General features: G+C 32.8%; 1 pseudogene; it reads left to right on the forward strand.

Annotated features, from left to right (window-relative positions):
* The first annotated feature begins 10,092 nt into the window (after positions 1-10,092).
* Positions 10,093-15,068, forward strand: LOC108327267 (cysteine-rich receptor-like protein kinase 7; annotated as a pseudogene).
* Positions 15,069-19,188: the final 4,120 nt, after the last annotated feature.

Below are 19,188 nucleotides of genomic sequence, written 5' to 3' on the forward strand. Positions count from 1 at the left end.
AATTATAATTTTTTTCAAATAAATTAAAATAAAATAATAAAATATCAACATTTAAATTAATTAATTAATTATTATTTTAATTAGTTATTTTATTATATTTAAAAGTTAATTATTATTAATAGTATATTATGTTAAAATAATTAGTAACTTTAAAAGCTAATTAATTGCGCATAAATATATAGTCATACGTAAAATTATAATAATCAATTATATTGTTATGCAAAATTAATTATCATTTAGAGTTTTTATTGAAATTTTCTTTTTACCTAGAAGAAAAATGAAGTGTTTTATAATAGGTTGTGTTTTTCGTATTTGTATTCTATATCTTTATTTTGTATTTTTTTTTCACTTTTAATCCTTCCAGACTTTTTCGTGGGTGAAAAAGATATAGACTGTGAAAATTCACTATAATATTATAAATAGATACAGATCAAAAAATATACACCACATATTAACTATACATTTATTATATTAGATATATGTTAGCTAAATTGAACATGATAGTGATTTTATAAATAGATACAGATCTAAAACTATACACCATTTATTAATTATACATTTATTGAAATATAAAGTATAATAGCAAGTACTAATTGAAGATAGACTCCATATAATTTATGTGCTTTTTTTAGTCTTATAAACAACTATTTTTAAGATCAATAATATAATAATATACTAATTATCTTTCAAAAAAGTAATATTATAATTAATATTACATTAACGATATGAAAAACAATTTATTAACTTTTTTATATATTTTATATTATTACTAACTTATATGATTACTAATTTATGTGCTCTTTTTAGTCTTATAAACTATTATTTTTAAGATAAATGATATAATAATATACTAATTATCTTTCAAAAAAATAATATTATAATTAATATTACATTAAAGATATGAAAAACAAATTATTAACCTTTTTATATATATGATTACTAACTTATATATTGAAAATAACTTATAATGTGTCTAAATTATATCTATAGTATCTCCAACGATTACATGCATTATCAAATATATAAAAAGATAAGTGTTTCGTTGGGGATTTATAACCGAAAGATTAACCTTTCTTTTATGTGTCTTCCTTACTTCCGAACGCCTGAATCGTCTGAATCGCTTGCCTTTCTTCAGTTTAGACCGTTCACTTTTTTATGACCACTCAATTTTTGGTGCTAACGGTTGCCTTCAGCTTTGACCGTTTAGTTACCTTCTTGACAATGGGGAAAGTACATGTAAAAGGCACTCCGACGCTCAAGTTAGGAGCGGTTTGATGAGTTTCTGCTCACAATTGAATATTTAGCGAATTGTTATCACTATTGAATATTTGGATCTTGTAGAGTGTGAGTAGAACGTGAATGGAACGTATCTAACTTTTAGCCTTGGCCCTGTATTTATAGGTTATCACAAGCCTGATAAAATATAAACAGACTTACCTTAAACAGATTTACCTGAAAATTCGGTCGATTGCTCATAAACAACTTTATGAATATCTTTAATTAGATATCTTTGATTATTTTATCCTCTACGGGATTATTGGCCCAATAATGACTTAAACGCTGGCTCAATTGCGGCCCAACATCATTTTATCTGGTTTGAACCTGGTGTAGCGTTTTGGACCGAACGGTCCTGGATTCCAACCGTTCGGTTCATACTTCATACCATACATATGCCCCCCAAGTTCAAGTTAATCGTTCAGCTTTAGCCATGATTAACTATAGGACTTATGATTTTGAGGGAGGTTGTATTCGCTGTATTGGGGAGTGTGCTTTTAGTCGTTGTTTATCTTTGAACCGAACAGCAAGAGAGAGACTAAGGTCTGATCGGGCTGTACCCTGTGAGGCTGAATGGCCGAATGCTTTAGTACATGAGGCCGTCAAAGGCCGAGCAGTTGAATACTTGAGGCCATGGAAGGCTGAACAGTAGAGGCCGAGTGGCTGAATACCTGTGAGGCCGAATGGCCTAGTACCTCAGGCCGAATGGCTGAATACTTGGGAGGCCGAATTGTCGAGTGCTTTAGAGGCCGAATGGTTGAATGCCTGAGGCTGAATGGTCAAGTGGCAGAATACCTGTGAGGCCGAATGACCGAGTACTTGAATACTTGAGGTCATGGAAGGCCGAGCAGTAGAGGCCGAATGGCCAAATACCTGAGGCCGGATGGCCGAATACTTGTGAGGCCGAATGGCCGTGTACTTGTGATACTGAATGGCTGAATGCGTATGAGTGAGCATTCATCGGGGGAATGTGTAGCATCCCAAAAATATAGTGTAAACCACATAATAGAATGATCACATATAATAATATTACAGCTCAGTCTTACAAAAGATAGGACGTACGATTATGGCCGAACGACCTTACAAAATAGCAGGGAGTTAAAACTGTACAAATATACAAACTAGACAGAACGATTTACAAAATAAACTTATACCGATCAGTCATACAAAGGAAGAAACTATCCAACAACTGATCGTTATATAAAAAAATAACTTGGACCAAATGGTTATACTGTTCGGTCTTCACTTCTACCTCGACCAATGCCTCTTCCAGTGCTTCTTCCAACAATTCTTCTCCTTCTGCTCACATCCACACGGATGATCATCGCAACAGGACAAACGACCGAACAAACAATACAGACAAGACAGGAAATAGGGTAAGCTTATGTAATTTAATTCAAGTATCAACATATTTTTCACATAATCAATTAAACAAGATATATCATTAACTCTTGCATGCAAAGCCTAATACTAGACTTTGACTGTCTGAACTGTATGAATTTTGTGTAGCTACGACGTTCGTGCACCCGGGTGATGTAGTAACCGGGATACCCTCAACAGCTGCCACCCGAGGTTAGTCCGTTCTGTCCAAATTAACCATAAGGACTAGGACCTCCTGCCATTCCCACACATGACTTACCCTTCTCTACGTGAGAAACGAGTAATCATGGAATATCAGGATGAACCGCCAGCTTAGCTTTATCCACATTCATACTTTACCATTTTAATATTCATTCATGAGACATTCCTCCTCAGAATACTCTTTCATATTCATACTCATTTCATCTACATCATATTCCATCATCTTTCATTTTCAAAACCTTAAACCGAACCACTTTGAATATAGATCCCATAGGATACAGAATGTCGAACGTTAATCTTCAACATAGTCAAGGTCGAATACTTAGAGTGAGACCGAGAGGTCTTCATCTCACAGACAGATCAGAATTGAAGAAGAGATACTATCTGGGTTAGGAAATAGACCAAATAGAATAATATGCTTCAGAGACTATCTGAACCGAACGCTATTTACAAGGTGAGCCAATTTAATGAACTAACTCATGAGAATATAGACCGAACCCAACTAAGCCTAGGTCGAGTACGAAGACTCTAGGCCGAACACCATTAGAAACTGATATTGTATGACGTCAAATAATAATAATAACGGACATAATTATATGAAGAAACCGAACGCTATAAATACTTAGCTTATATGAGTTTAATATCAAGGAGAACGAGTACTGGTCGAATACCAAGCACTGTAGAGACCGAACTCTATTGGTTTTGGTCGGATGCTCTTATTTTAAAATTAGATTACAAAATCAAGGTCGAGAGCTTGGTTTAAGACCGAGCACCACTTAGTACGAGCACTTGGTGTAAGACCGAGCACTACTTAGTACGAGCGCTTGGTGTAAGTCTGAGCACTACTTAGTACGAGCGCTTGGTAGAAGACCAGGCATTACTTAGTACGGGCGCTTGGTGTAAGACCGAGCACTACTTAACTTATAGAATAAAGGCTTGATAAATATAAGATATCATTTAACTAGTGTTCAAGAACGAACGAAATATACAAATACTTATAGATATACTGAAGTTTATAACCAAATACCAAGGAATGAATATTCTCGGTCGAACGCTTATTTAGAGATATAACCAAAAATGAAAACGATCAGTCCTCAACTGGAATTCTCTCCAAATGAAAGAACCCAGTTTTAACCGAGTCCACAAGAAAACCAAACGGTCAAAAGACCTTCAGTGACGAACATCAATTTTCACATAGAAATATAGACTTAGAATTCATACTCTTATTAATACATTTCTCAGCATTTATCTTCATACATTCATACATCCAAAACATAGTAACAATCATACTTCATATTTCATCCAACAATCAAACAAGCATGCCAGCATTCAAAAACGAGAATAAAATCAAATTATATAAGCTTCCTTTACCTCTTAACGTGACCGAACGCTCACAGATGCAGAATATGGTTCACCACCAATTTCTTAGAAGACTATGATCGCGATTTACGAAACTAACCAAATGAAAGACTAGAAAGGCGTTCAGAAAGGGGTTAAGAAACTCATGCAACCGAAAACTGAGTTTGCATGTACAGAAAAACCACTCGGTTGAGAGAGATGAACTTACCAGTCAAGAATCCAAAACTGATCGGTTCAAACGGACGCCCTCGACGCCGGGAAAGTAGAAATGGTGCCTGAGTGGTGATCGGAGGAAGGAAAGATGAGGATTTCTTAGAGAGAAGTAAGAGATTTTTAGAGAGAAGGAGGAGAAAACGGAAAGTTCAAAAGGTTGAAGAAGATGATTGCATGCAGAAAGTGGCGTCAATTTTTGAAAACTTAGAGTTTTACTCCTACCGTCAAAACCGAACGGCCACTCAACTGCTCACACTTGCCTTCCACTTTCTGATTTCCAGATCCCCTTTGCTTGACACTTGGCTTCCCCTACTTGGGGGTTTTAGTGGGTTTTAATGAGTTCTGACAGAATGCCTTTACCGTTTGGATGATAGTCCATGGGGGACTGTCTTCACCGCTTGGTTTATAGTCCATAAGGAACTGTCTTTACTGCTCGGTTTATAGTTTATGGGGGACTGTCTTTGATTTATATTCCATGGGGGACTGTCTTTACTGCTAGATTTATAGTCCATGGGGTATTGTCTTTGATTTATAATCCATGGGGATTGTCTTTGTCGTTCGGTTTTGAATGTTTCCTGGGTTTTGTGAATGGGCTGAACGGTTAACTCCGGATTGACCAAATGATATGTGTGCCTGATCTTGTCTTCTGCCCTATAAGGACGAATGGCTGAACACTTGGGAGGCCCAATGACCAAACATCTGTGAGGCCGAACGATCAAATCGAATGCATGGGATGTTGAATGGCCGAATGCATGCGAGGCCGAACGGTCAAATGCATGGGAGGTCGAATGGCTGAATGCATGTAAGGCCGAATGGCTGAATACATGTAAGGCTGAACGGTCGAATGCATGGGAGGCCGAATTTAACTATTGTAAACCCAAGAACTATGTTTTGCTAGCAGCTGTTGTGACGCAGGGGCAAGCAAGGAGAAATTGCATTTTACAAACCCCCATTTTTGGGTGAGCATGTGGCCAATTGACGTGTGCCAGAAAGCTGTTTGACAGAATACCCCAGAGAAATGTTATTTCTTGAAGTGTTTTAATGATAGGGTATTTGCACAAAAGGGGATGTTGTTGATTCCGAGGGAGTGGATCATTTCGAGGGTTTGCTTGTCGACCTCGTTGTGACCGGTGGTGATGGCGTAGACATCGGGGACGAAGTCCATGCATGGATCACGCTCCTCCTCTTACAGCTTGAACGAGATGCCACAAACTGCCACGAACAACACTCATCTGAATGCGCTTCATGAGATGATCGCCACCTCTTCTCGCGAGGCCACCCGAGCATGATCCTGCATTAGTTCACAGGTTCTGGTTGGTTCCTCTAAGGTCCATGGAGGGCACTGGGATGAGCAAGCAGCTGCTGATGCAGAGGCCACCGAAGTCGCCGGCTGCACAGTCCCTGTCGGAACTCCAGCACATCAGATTTTCACATCTTCAAATTGTGAGAATGGTAGCCTAGTTGATGAAGCTCTCCATCTAAACGCCTTCATCAAGCTTTAGTACCCATGACCGGACGACGCAGAAGCAGGACCGACGACGCGGATGGCAATGCATATATCGGAGGTGTCGCCGGCGTCGACATTCCTCTGTTTCTAGACCCCTCCTCACCATAACATCTCTATTCTTTCTCGGGACATCGAAACTGTGCTGATGAGTCAAGAAAAAACAAACTGTTGAAAAAAAAAATTAATTTCATTATTGAATATTCTTAGGCTTTGTTCTTTTAAAGTGATTTGGGAGAGATGATTTGAATCGATTTGAATGAATTTGAGGGTAATTTTTTTTGTTGTTTTTTTGAGTGGATTTGTGGATAATTGAGAGTAAAGGCTGCCAAACTTACATACTTGGACTATCAAAGTGAAGGGCAATGTGCACTCGTGAATGGAAAACCCACCAAAGCCGGTCAGCCACAGTATATACTCCTTATGCTCACAATGTTTATGCATTATTATATATTACCCATCACTGCACTGGAATCAAATATGGATTTAACATATCGAATATAATTGTTTTTAGCACTTGTATTATGAAATGTTTTGAGGACAAAAAAGCCTTTACGCATTAAATCACCGCAAATCTTCTCAGGTAGGCGAGTGATAGAAAAACCTCAGATCTCGCAAATCTGCTCATTTTTATCCTCACAAATCGACACAAACGAACATGACTGCAAATTGTTTTCATCGCTCATAAATCCGCATGAACACATCGTTAGTGAGAGCATTCTCTCTATTGTGTAGATATTGCTCTTCCCTTTAACGGTGGATAAGACGTCAAATCTTTGGTCGATTTCGCCATCTCTGTGACTGGTTATTTTGGTTTTCTCTAGCCACAATGGGGTTTGGCGATAGTACTCTCCAAAGGTCATGGTGATCTCCACTGGACCCTCCTTCCTGGCTTTTTCAGAGCTTAAGGATGAAAGAGTCCTCTCCCTCTATTGCCCAAACCATCATTGAAACATTCTATATGCTCCCTTTTATTAACCTTTCCATGAGGCTCCTGATGTTTTCAGTCGGAGGTGAGCTTGAATTTCCCTATTGGCTTTTTACAACATTTTTTATTTTTTATTATATATATATATATATATATATATATATATATATATATATATATATATATATATATATATATATTAAGTAAAAAGTAGTTCAAAAAGAGACCATGTATTGTCCCCATCTTATTAGTGCCGGAAAAACCAAAAAAGTAATAATGGCATTTGAATATTTTGTGATCAAAGGGCAATAATGTTATACATTGTGCCTATTCTGATAGTGTCACGGATGCAATAGTAATTGTATTAAGTACGATGCTATATGAAAGCTGCTTAATCATGGGATTGGATGCGATTCCCATCATCACGTGTTCTGAAATTTTTCCAACAAGTGTTTGTTGAATATGCATTTCTATTTGCTCCCTTACGTTACCAGCTTCATGGAAGTAACTTCTACATTTCCTTTCTTGCTCCAAATTGTTCGGTTTTGGGAACGCAAGGCAATAGGGTTTCCCTGAAAGTTTTCAAAACAAAATATGTCTTTAAAAATTAAATTTTTTTCTCTGATACTGATCTAAAGCAGCGATGTTGAGGTCGAATGTGTGAATAGTTCCTTGTGATTACAAGGGATGTCGGCTCCACGGTGGGCGCCAAAATGTTTCAGCGAGATTTAGATCCCTAATCCAAAACATTCAAAGTTGTCTGCTCCGATGTCCAGTTGCGCTGTCTTCTCTCTTCTCTTTGTCCGAGCCGCGGGGAAAGTTGTCTGCAAAAGACACTTCGACACCCAAGTCAATGACTTTGCGTAATAATCTTGTAATCAAGATTGGTCATGAGATTCAAATTTAGTTAAAAGTTACCTGTTGTCTCAGACAAATATTTATAAATTATAATAATGAGTTTACCGTTAGGTCTGACTCATTAATCACCAATGAAAAACATTATTAATTGTCAATAAATTACAATTATTTTCATTAACTCCTCAGCAGTTATTATTATTGATTACCTTAACGACTGTTTTTACCGATCAGTTCATTGACACGAGAGATATCATCGGTCAGCCGACTCTTCTACACCTTTACCGTTTGATCGGCTATGAACTCACAGTAACAGTAACTTTTTTATAACAACTTCTTAACACTAATTAAATGTCATTATTCTATTAGTTCATTTAAATTTATTTTTAATAAAATATTTGAAAGGAACCGATCATAACTTATCAAAATATTATCAAAACAAAATTGTTAAAAAATTATTTTTCATAAAAAAACCCATCCAAAAGCAACACCTCCCTCCCATTGGTCAATAAAACTTTTCTGGACCCCACTTCCCAATGGCTTTGCTCGAGAAATATGACAATAGACTATGTAGGATAAGAAAAGCTTTTCTAAACAAAACACCAAATCCTTTTAGTGGACAACTTCATTTAGTGGACAAGCATATTGGAGCAGGTTAACTACCAGACGAACAACAAAATTAATGTAAAAACTAATATATATAAACCCTTCTTAAATCCATTTCGAAAATTAAAATAAAAACTATTATTAATTAATTTTTATACAACTCTTAGTATTTTTATCACTCAATATTATATTATAATTAAATATTTATTATTAGAAAATATAAAAATAAAATAAAAACATTTTTATTTTATTTGAATTTGACGGTTAAAAATATCATGCATCAAAAAAGAAAACACCTACACCACTTTTAACCGATAAAATATCCTTTTAATTTTTTAATTGTGTATTATTTACTTTTTGGTTTAAATAATTATTTTGATTTCAACATATTAGACTTAAACTTAAGATATTACCAAAACAAAAACATAAAAGAAATATTAGGTTTGGGTTCTCTAAACAATTAAAGTCTAGTTTCCTTTCTAATTTAAATCATTATTTTATTTTAAGTATATTATGTTTTGATTATATATGTAATCGAAGCTTAATATCTCCTTTATGTTTCAGTTATTAGTAATAACCAAAGCATATATTTTTTATTTTTTATTATTTAGTAAGGTTTTTATTATGCTTTGGTTCTTCTGTTATCAAGGTCGAAAAGTAAAGTTTATGCTTTGATTAATAACATAAACCAAAGAGCTATACCTTTTTATCTCGTCCGATCTATTTCAATTGTTAAAGTGAAATATAATAGTAAAAATAACAGGTGTCAAAATCTTTTCATACGTATTATTATTTACATAATAATGAAATGTACGCAACATTGTAATGTTTTTGTTTTCGGTGTCTATAATATTTTATATATATATTATTTTTAATTTTTTTCACTTGTAATCTTTCCAGGATTTTTTATATATAAAAGTAAACACACAATAAAAGTTATTATACTATTATAAGTAGTTAAAATTTGAAAAATATATACTATTTATTAATTATATTATATTACATGTACCTTAACCGATCTAAGTATATGCAAATGACTTTGTAAAAACTTCACTATAGACCTACAAAAGACATACTCTAGATTGAGGCTCTCTGTTTTTTCCGCGGAAAATCTTGAAAAAGTAAAAGACAATAAAAACTATAAAAACAAAAATATAAAATTATACTTTTGTAATGTGGAAAGGAGGGACTAGACTATAAAAAAGGAAGTTAAAAAGTAATTAAATAGAAAAATAGATATGAAATTGTCATACAAGTTAATTGGCCTTTTCAACCTTTCAACTTTATTTGTTTGAGAAAAAGACACCAGTTTTGACTTCTCTCTTCCATTGACACCCTTTCTCACGCTTTCATCACGTGACATGTCAAATATAAGACGTGAGGGCAAAAAATACAGGACTATATTAATAATTTGTTTTAACAATTTTTTATAATAAACGGTCACTATTTTATTGTATATTTAAAATAGATTAATTACGAGCTATCACATATATATATATATGGATATATATATATATATATATATATATATATATATATATATATATATATATATATATATATATATATATATATATATATATATATATATGGTAAAAATGTTGTAAAAAGAACATATTTGAAAGATATATAGGTTTAATCTTCACATCATCGTTAAGAAAAATAACCTTAAGTGTTTTAAGAAAAATAATATTATACAGTATGTTATGAAAAAATAATGTAAGAAATGCACCTACCCCACGTTATTTTATTGGTTAAAGTTGAAAAACATGTACAGATACAAAAGTCATGTAAGAAGAGTTTATTAACGTAAAGCACTTTTGGTGGATAATAACTTTCATACTATTAAAAAAAATTTCTTTCAAATAACAGGTGCCTGATTATTAAAGTTGTATCTTATTTTCCATTATTATACACGAACACGACAAGAAAACTATGAACAACAAAAGTCCATATCCAACCACCATATGAGAGTGTTGTGGAAGATGAACAGAAGCATGGCCTGGAATCCCTGGAAGTTCTTCTTCCTTTGTATTATCTTTTTCCATCCCGCAATTGGTAAAGCAAAGGGCGCTGACCTTCCTCATCTTGCCCTAGATTGCAGTGAAGAAAGAAACAATGACAACAGCACCTCTCAGGCGAATCTGAGGACCCTCCTCTCTTCCTTATCTTCCAACGCTACAGCCAACGCCAACGGATTCTACAACAACACAATCCTTGGCACAAACTCCTCTGATACAGTATATGGTCTTTTCATGTGCAGGGTTGATGTTCTCTCTCACGCCTGCAAAGATTGCGTTGCAAACGCAACCCAGACTCTGTCTTCAGACTGTTCCCTGTCCAAATCGAGTGTGATTTGGTACGACGAATGCATGGTTCGGTACTCCGATCGCTCTTTCTTCTCCACTATGAACACAACTCCCGGATATTGGTTGTGGAACGCGGCCAATATCTCCTCTAACTCATCAAGCTTCATGAGTTTGTTGGCCAACACCATCAGAGAAACTGCACGCGAAGCAGCCAATTCTACGAACAGGTATTCAGCAAAGCAAGAAAACTTAACGGAATCTCAGACTCTATACTGTCTAACTCAGTGCACACAAGACCTTTCACTCCAACAATGCTCAGACTGCCTTAATGAAGCAATATCAGATATTCCAACATGCTGTAACGGAAAGCAAGGAGGAAGAGTTCTGTATCCCAGTTGTAATATCAGGTATGAATTGTACCCTTTCTACCGCGTGACCGATGAGGCACCTGAAGGACTCGTCCCAGAGACAAAATATGAACACACAGATTCTGAATATTCTGAAGATCCTGGCTATATTTCTCACAACTGCTCAAACAACAAACTTGACGCTGATTTCAAATCAAAACTCCGAACCCTCCTCTTTGACTTGTCTTCCAACGCCACTTCTAGATATGGATTTCAGACGCAAGAGGGAACGGCGTACGGCCTCTTCAGGTGCCGTATCGACATTCCTGCTCGCCTTTGTGAACAATGCATCAAAAACGCAACAGACAGAATAACCTCCGACTGTGGTTTGGCTTATGCGGAGGCTGTAATATGGTACAATCACTGTTGGCTTCGCTATTCCGACAGAAATTTCTTCTCGGCCGTGGAAACAAGTCCGAGATTTGGGAATCTGAATATGAGCAACAGCAGTCCGATACAGTCCTCTGTAGCTTCTGAATTATCGAACCAGTTAGCTAAGGTGGCCACAATGACGGGGAACACTGATAACAAATTCGTAACAGATGAATCTCTGAGATTGAACGACAAGCAAAGAGTGTATATTCTTGGTCAGTGTTCATCGGATCTATCAACCAATAGTTGCAGTGGGTGCCTCAGTGATGTGATTGGAACGGCAATTCCATGGAGCAGTTTGGGAAGCGTGGGTGGACGGGTTCTGTATCCGAGCTGTATTCTTCGCTTTGAATTGTTCCAGTTTTACGATCTCACGCTTACCACACCATCTGCTGGTCCTCCTCCCTCACCAGGTATGACTTAGTCTAACATTAAACATAGGCTAATACCAATAAATGTTTGAGCTACTGTATACTTGAGAACATATACACACTTTAGCAAATGGTGCAAGCTGCAAACTCATCTGCTGGAAACATATACTCTTACTTAATTTACATTTATACTCTTTAAATTTTTCTTACTTTTTTCTTCACATTAGTAGGTGTTAGACTACAAAAAAATATAATTTTGGCTTTTAATAATATTAAATATTCAATTTTATTGGTTTATTATTTAATATATTTATCAAATTTTTTAGTAATATATTTATTATTATTATATTTAATTTAAAAATATGAAAAGGAGTAAATCTTTAGTAAAGTGAAAAAAAAAATAGAATTATAAATTAAAAATCACAAAAATGTATCTAAATCAAATTGCACAAAATATGTTTGGTTTGGTTCAATTTTTTTTTTCTTTTAAAAAAAAACTGCATATACTGTTTATGCTTGGTTTGGGTGTATTATTAACCAAAAAAACCAAAACAAATCTCATCAGGAAGACCTCTACATTATTTTACTATTATTTCTTTTTTTCCATAATTACAAAAGTTTATTTTTTTCTAATGACCACATTACTCTTAAAAGCATATTGTCAAGTGGTTAAATGATTGTCAAAACATCATTTTCTATAAGAAAAGGTATCTAAAGGGAAAAATAAATAATATGCAGCAAAACCTTGTAAATTAAAGCGATATTTAACGAATAAAAAAAGTTGAAAAAGACAAGTGTTTTTTCTTAATAAACGTTCAAGATCGTGGACCTACATACTCACCAAAAGAAAATAATCAAACGTAAAGTTAGAAGGATAATATTTATTTCAAAAAAATGTTCTTCTCATTATATTCCTGTATTGGTTAACGATTAACTCATCAATTATCTTTAAAAAATAGAATTGAAACATTAAAGTCTAAAGTCATACACAACTTGTACATTTTGATCTAGCGTCTTCGATTTGGTTGAGAAACAAGCTGGAAATTGGAGAAAGCTAATTAACAGTCACATTATACCCAAAAGATGTTTAAAACCAAGATTTCTACAACTAAAAAAGTTGTTATCAATTTAGCCCAAAGAGGCCTTTAAGTAATCAAATAAGTTGATAATCCATGGATGTTTTAATTCCAAAAAGTTGTTGTCCACGTCTATGATAATCCCTAACAATACAATTGATATTAACTTTAGTCTATACCCATCTAATATACATCTTTTTCTCCGTATTTGTATGTCAAAGAACTTCAAAATAGTTAAGTTAATTAAATCATTATATATTATTTTCTTGGAGAGATTACCTAATGTACTTCTGTATCACCACATCATGTATAAAACAATATGGAAGAACAATACCTTAAGAAAACATACCACCATGAGTATTAGCATATTTTCTACAACTTTTTAATCTCTTAACAATTGGGATAACATTTCATTTTTTTTTACCTTAGCATTTTGGTGCATATGGGTTGTGTATCTTTTGTACTGAATTATTTATATTTTAGTATATCTTATGGTTAAAGTCAAGGTTGGTTTTCTTCACCAACAATTTTTTAATTATAAAGAAGTGTGTATTGTTTATCAATTCATTACATCTTATTAACACATGTTATTCTTGTAATGTAGGAAAAAGTCAGACAACGACAATTATCTTGATCATTACTTTCAGTATAGTTGTATCAGGGATACTTGTTGGCTTTTGTTATTATTTGATACGAAGAAAAAACAGAAAAAATAATAGAGCCATTCTTCAAGAAAATTGTGAGTATATGGAAACAATTTACTTTTTTAAGAATAAAAAAGGTTTAGAAACATAGTTTAACAATTGAAATATTCTTATTTAGTCGGACAAGAAAGTTCTACTATAGAGTCATTGCAATTCAACATGTCAATAATTGAAGCAGCAACAAGTAATTTTTCGCACGAGAACAAAATTGGCAAAGGTGGATTTGGTGAAGTTTACAAGGTAGAAAAAATATGTTAAATTTTATTTCTTAAATATTTCTATTTTTATTTTAATAAATACTTATTAATATTTTTAGGGCACCCTCTATGATGGACGATCAATTGCTGTGAAGAGACTCTCAAGAAATTCTAAGCAAGGAATAGAAGAGTTCAAAAATGAATTTTATTAATAGCCAAACTTCAACATAGAAATCTAGTGGCATTCATTGGTTTTTGTCTTGATGAACAAGAAAAAGTACTTATCTATGAATACGTGGCCAACAAAAGTCTAGACTACTTTTTATTTGGTAAGATGTTTTTAACTTTATTTTATTTTTTAAAATTCAATAGTAGTTACTTATGTATTTATGATATTTAATGTATTGTACCTTAAAATCAATTCAAATAATATATTACAGGTATGTATCACTTACATTTATAATGATTGTTTTTTTAGATACTAAACTAGAAAATGTCTGAACTTAAAGTTATACATTGAGATCTTAAACCTAGTAATGTATTACTAGATGAAAATATGTCTTAAAATTTCAGATTTTGGACTTGCTAGAATTATTGAAATAGATCAAGAGGAAGAAAGTACAAAAGAATTATTGGAACATAGTAAGTTTTTAATACTCTTTATTTATCCTTTGCATAATACTTTTAACATTATTTGTAACTTTTTGTTGATTTTACTGTGGGTATATGTCTCAAGAGTATGCTATGTTTGGACACTTCTTTGAAAAATCTGATGTTTATAGTTTTGGTGTTATGATTCTTGAGATTATTAGTGGCAAAAAGAATATAAGTTCACATAAATCACATTGTGTTGCTAATGGTCTTTTAAAATTTGTGAGTGTTATAATTTTGTTATTTATTTTACTTAATCATTAATAATAAGTAATGTAAAAAACTCAATTTAGAAGTATGAAAGTGTAATGACATTACAAATTTAAAATTTGTTATAGGTTTGGAGACATTGGAAGGATGGAACAACATTGAACACATTGGACCCGAAATTAGAAGAAAATTATTCTAATGTTGAAGTCACAACATGTATTCAAATTGATTTATTATGTGTTCAAGAAAATCCAGATTTTAGACCTACAATGGTAACAATTGTTTCATATCTTAGTAATCACTCGATCGAGCTACCATCTCTAGAAGAACCAATATTTTTCTTAAACCATATAATGAATTCAATTGTTGCACATGAATCAAACTCAGGCCAAGATGTCAACTCCATACCATCTTCTATCAATGACATATCTCAAAGTGAATTTTATCCTCGATAGTTTATTTTTATATCATTATTTACTTTTGTGTTTTACTATATTTTAAAAATATTACTTGAAACCATGTTAGGGTTGAAATTGTGAAGTTGGAATGTACATTTTCTTATATTTTGTAATGCTTTTTCATTAAGAGACTTCAAATTTATTCTTTTTATTGATGGTAACTTTCTTTATTAGATTGGTTTAGTTGTTGACATGTGACATGCGTAATGCTAAGTTATGTTTTATTGTTTAAGTAATAAAATTGTTGCTTATAAAAATTAGTAATATAAAATACTTATAACATGTAATCTATTTTTGTTTCACTTTTTATATACTACTTTTAAAATTTGGTGAATAATTTAAAACAAGGACAAAACATTGTGATTCTCACATATAATATTACTACTTAGTAATAGAAATTGTGATACTCACGTAAAATAAGGTGATCATGATGTGAATGTGCAATAACCCCTAACAAACACATTCTTTGATCTTTTATAATGTAAAAGGTTCAAAGTTTCTTGTGAACTATTTGTCTTTCCTTCTAACATAATTACATAAATTGTATGAGTTCAATCATATTCTTATTATTGCAACCCTTTACTTGTTTTCTCATCTCCATACTTGTATGATTATGTGCTTATGTCATGATAATTGTATTCTATGCACTGGTAATTGTATGTCTCTATCATAATAAGAATATGATTTTATATTCCATGCACTGTTAATTGTATGTCTCTATCATAATAAGAATATGATTTTATATATAGCATGATAAAATTAAAAGGAAACATTGGTGAGATACATAAAAAAAATAAACAAAAATTGAATAATAAAATAATAGTTAACATAATACTATTTTCCTAAATTACTAAGAATATGTGAATAATAAAAATAAAAATAAAATATGACAAAAATTTAGAAAATCAAAGTATACAAACCAAGTTTTTAACATGGATCTTACGCTAAGAATAAAAAACACGAATCGTTCAAATAAAAGAAACATATTCAATATTGTCAATAAAAAAATTGTCTCCATCAAGTATATAAATGCATAAATTAAAGAACAATGCTCATAAATAAGAAAGAATATGAAAAACCCTAAAACATAGCCTCTACTACTATGATAAACTTTTCTCCCTATTCAAACTTGTGCTAGACAATGCAACCATTAAGAATGAAAAATCACTCCTTATGACCCTGTTATCCAAAAATTATTTAATTTAACATGAACTCTTGTTCCAAATCAAGAAAATGTACTTTAGTGTACATGTGAAAATCACAATCATTTTTCTTTTTTTTTTCTCCCTCTCTCTTCCTCTTTAGATGTTTGTTGAGATATTTTCAAAATAAGTCTCTCATATACACAACTCTAATTTGATCCCTTTCCACATAAATATACGAGACAAGTTGACTTTACTACCTATTTTTCATATACTAGAGGAGTTTAAAATCACAAACAAATCTCTCATATGTGCTTTCCTTTTGATATTATCTACATTGTCTCATGAACACCATTATCATCAACATGAATATTTCTATAACTCTAACAATTTAACACAAAAAAACTATTACCAAACATTAATATACTTAGATTTTGAATAAAAAATTTGAATTATTGTCAAGATGAATAACATTTCCAATATCTACAAATAACAGGTACTTATGCACAAAATTCTTCACATATAACACCTCTTTACACACAAAACTACACGTCTTTGCATCTTAGATTGCCGTGTTACAACTCTCTTTGCAAAAGTAATCAAATATTCCAAAATAAGCTTTCCAAAATCAACATATGTAGTCATATATGAATTTAAGTACCCCACCAAAATAAGCTTATCGTAATCAAAACAGTTTTATATAACATTACCATAAAGATACTTCAAAATCTATTTCATAGTATTTCAATTCTTTCTACCTAGGTTTGTAAAAATCTACTCATTTTATCATGTATAATCAATATATATTTATCAAACTCATCTCATATACCAATGTGTTATATTTAGTTGTGTACATCATTGCATATATCATTCTACTTACCATAAATGCTTTAAGAAACTTGATGTATATCTAATTTTTTGACCTCAACGTTTGGAATCTAATTAAATTTCAACTTAAAATGTGTAGCAATATGAATGCTTACCACATTGGCCTTTTCCATGTAAAATCTTAGACAATAAAAAAAAATCTCATTTTTATCACACAAAATTCTTATATCAAGAATTTGTTTTGAAACTCTAATGTCCTTAATAGCAAATGACTCATCAAATTAATTCTATAACATTTTAATTTTAAAATCGATTTTCTAAAAGACATAATAGTAAGAAGTATTATTTTTGTAATTTTTTTGCACACTAAAATTTAAACTACTTAAAGTAAATGCCTTTGCTATAACTTATTAATTAATGTCCATTTTAGTGTCAATTGACCAATTGTCTAAAAGTCTTCCTTATGGAAGTTGCTAGATCAAAATGTCTTAAGTTGGGTAGGACTATTGACTTTAATGTTTCACCTCCCTTTTGTGAAGATAGTTGATGTGTTAATAGTTTAACCAATGACATTAGTGTTAAAATAGAGGTGAATTCGATCATAAAGGGCATGATAATAGATCTAAAAAAATTGAATTAGATAGGTTTTGAATGACTTTGATATAATTTTAGCAAAATTGAAAATAAATCTAACTTAATTTTATAAAACTTAGTAAGGTTGTGTTTGTACTCACCTATGTATTATAATTTGAATATATTTATAATCCATGTGGAGTTGTTAAGGTTAAAGTGATTCTTCTATGGGATAGAACATATATTTTGAGTTCATTCTCTTTGTTAAATTAAACTTTTTAATAATAATTTATATGTTATTGTTTTAATGTTAATTCAATTTTGGTTAAATCACTTATGTAGTCCCTATTTCTGTTGGGTTTTCTCAAATAGGCCAGGTTCATATTTTTTCCCCCAATTAGGTCCCTAAAAGTGAAAAATTTAAGCAAATGCCTCCCAGCCGTTAAATTGGGTTAACGAGATTAACTTTTTCATGAGCTATCAGTTACACGTGGAATATTTTAAATATGTGGCCATTATGTTAGATTGCAGAGCAAGTTACGTGGAATATATAATTAAAAAAATATATTTCATGATTATTTGCCGCAGGATCGTCGTTTCTCGTGCAGCACAACAAGGCCACCAACAACCGCAACCGTCGTCGATATGCAACTAAACTCTGGCCTCCATCAGGCCATCCTCCGCAACGCAAACTCGTCGTTGTCACCACCGTTCTAGCTCAAAACGGGCAACCATGGCAGTCTTCTCCATCATACTTATTCACGCCACAAAACATGCACACAGTAAAGCTTAGAAATCGCGAAACCCTCGAACGCTAATCGCGATTGCCGCTGCGACACTACTTCATCTCCATCAACGCAGAACCCTAAATCACGTTTGAGCTCTTCAATTGCATCTGCCTCACAAACCCTAGTCGTGCAAAACCCAGAATCGCGAACTCCTTGTGTCGCTGCGAGACCACGTCGTGAGAGTTCCAGCGCCTTTGTTTCTCCTTCCTCGAGCAATTGCGAGAACCAGCGCATCCTTCATCTCTACAAGTCTCTTACTTCACAAATCCACCAACTTGCAAACCAGAGACATCACGAAACATAGAAACAGAAACCTATTGCAAGTTCATCTCTCTCGCACAAACAGAAACATAAGAAAACCCTCAATCTCGAAGGAAAGGCGGGAGACATTGGACTTCACTCCAATCTCGAACTCTATGAATTCGTGATTTATTGCGTCTTTAATCTCAAACCCAATTTGATTTTGATAAACCCTAATTTGGTGGTGCTTAATTTCATATTTCAGAAATCTTTTGGGTTTCATGAACCATAATTTCGTGATGAACCTTGAGCATCAATCCTTAGGGTCGAAGATGGTGAAAGCTAAGGTTGAAGATGATGAACCCCAATTTGGGTTTCAATTCTCAAAAACTTTTTTTTATTTTTTAATTATATATTCCATGTAACTTGCTCTGAATATGCCATGTCATTTAATGATTCCACCTCACACTGACACATCACCTGAAAGTTAATCCTGTTAACCCAATTTAATGGTAGGGAGCCAATTGCTTCAATTTTTCAC

The sequence above is a fragment of the Vigna angularis genome, chromosome 2 (assembly GCF_016808095.1).
Source record: "Vigna angularis cultivar LongXiaoDou No.4 chromosome 2, ASM1680809v1, whole genome shotgun sequence".
NCBI lineage: Eukaryota > Viridiplantae > Streptophyta > Magnoliopsida > Fabales > Fabaceae > Vigna > Vigna angularis.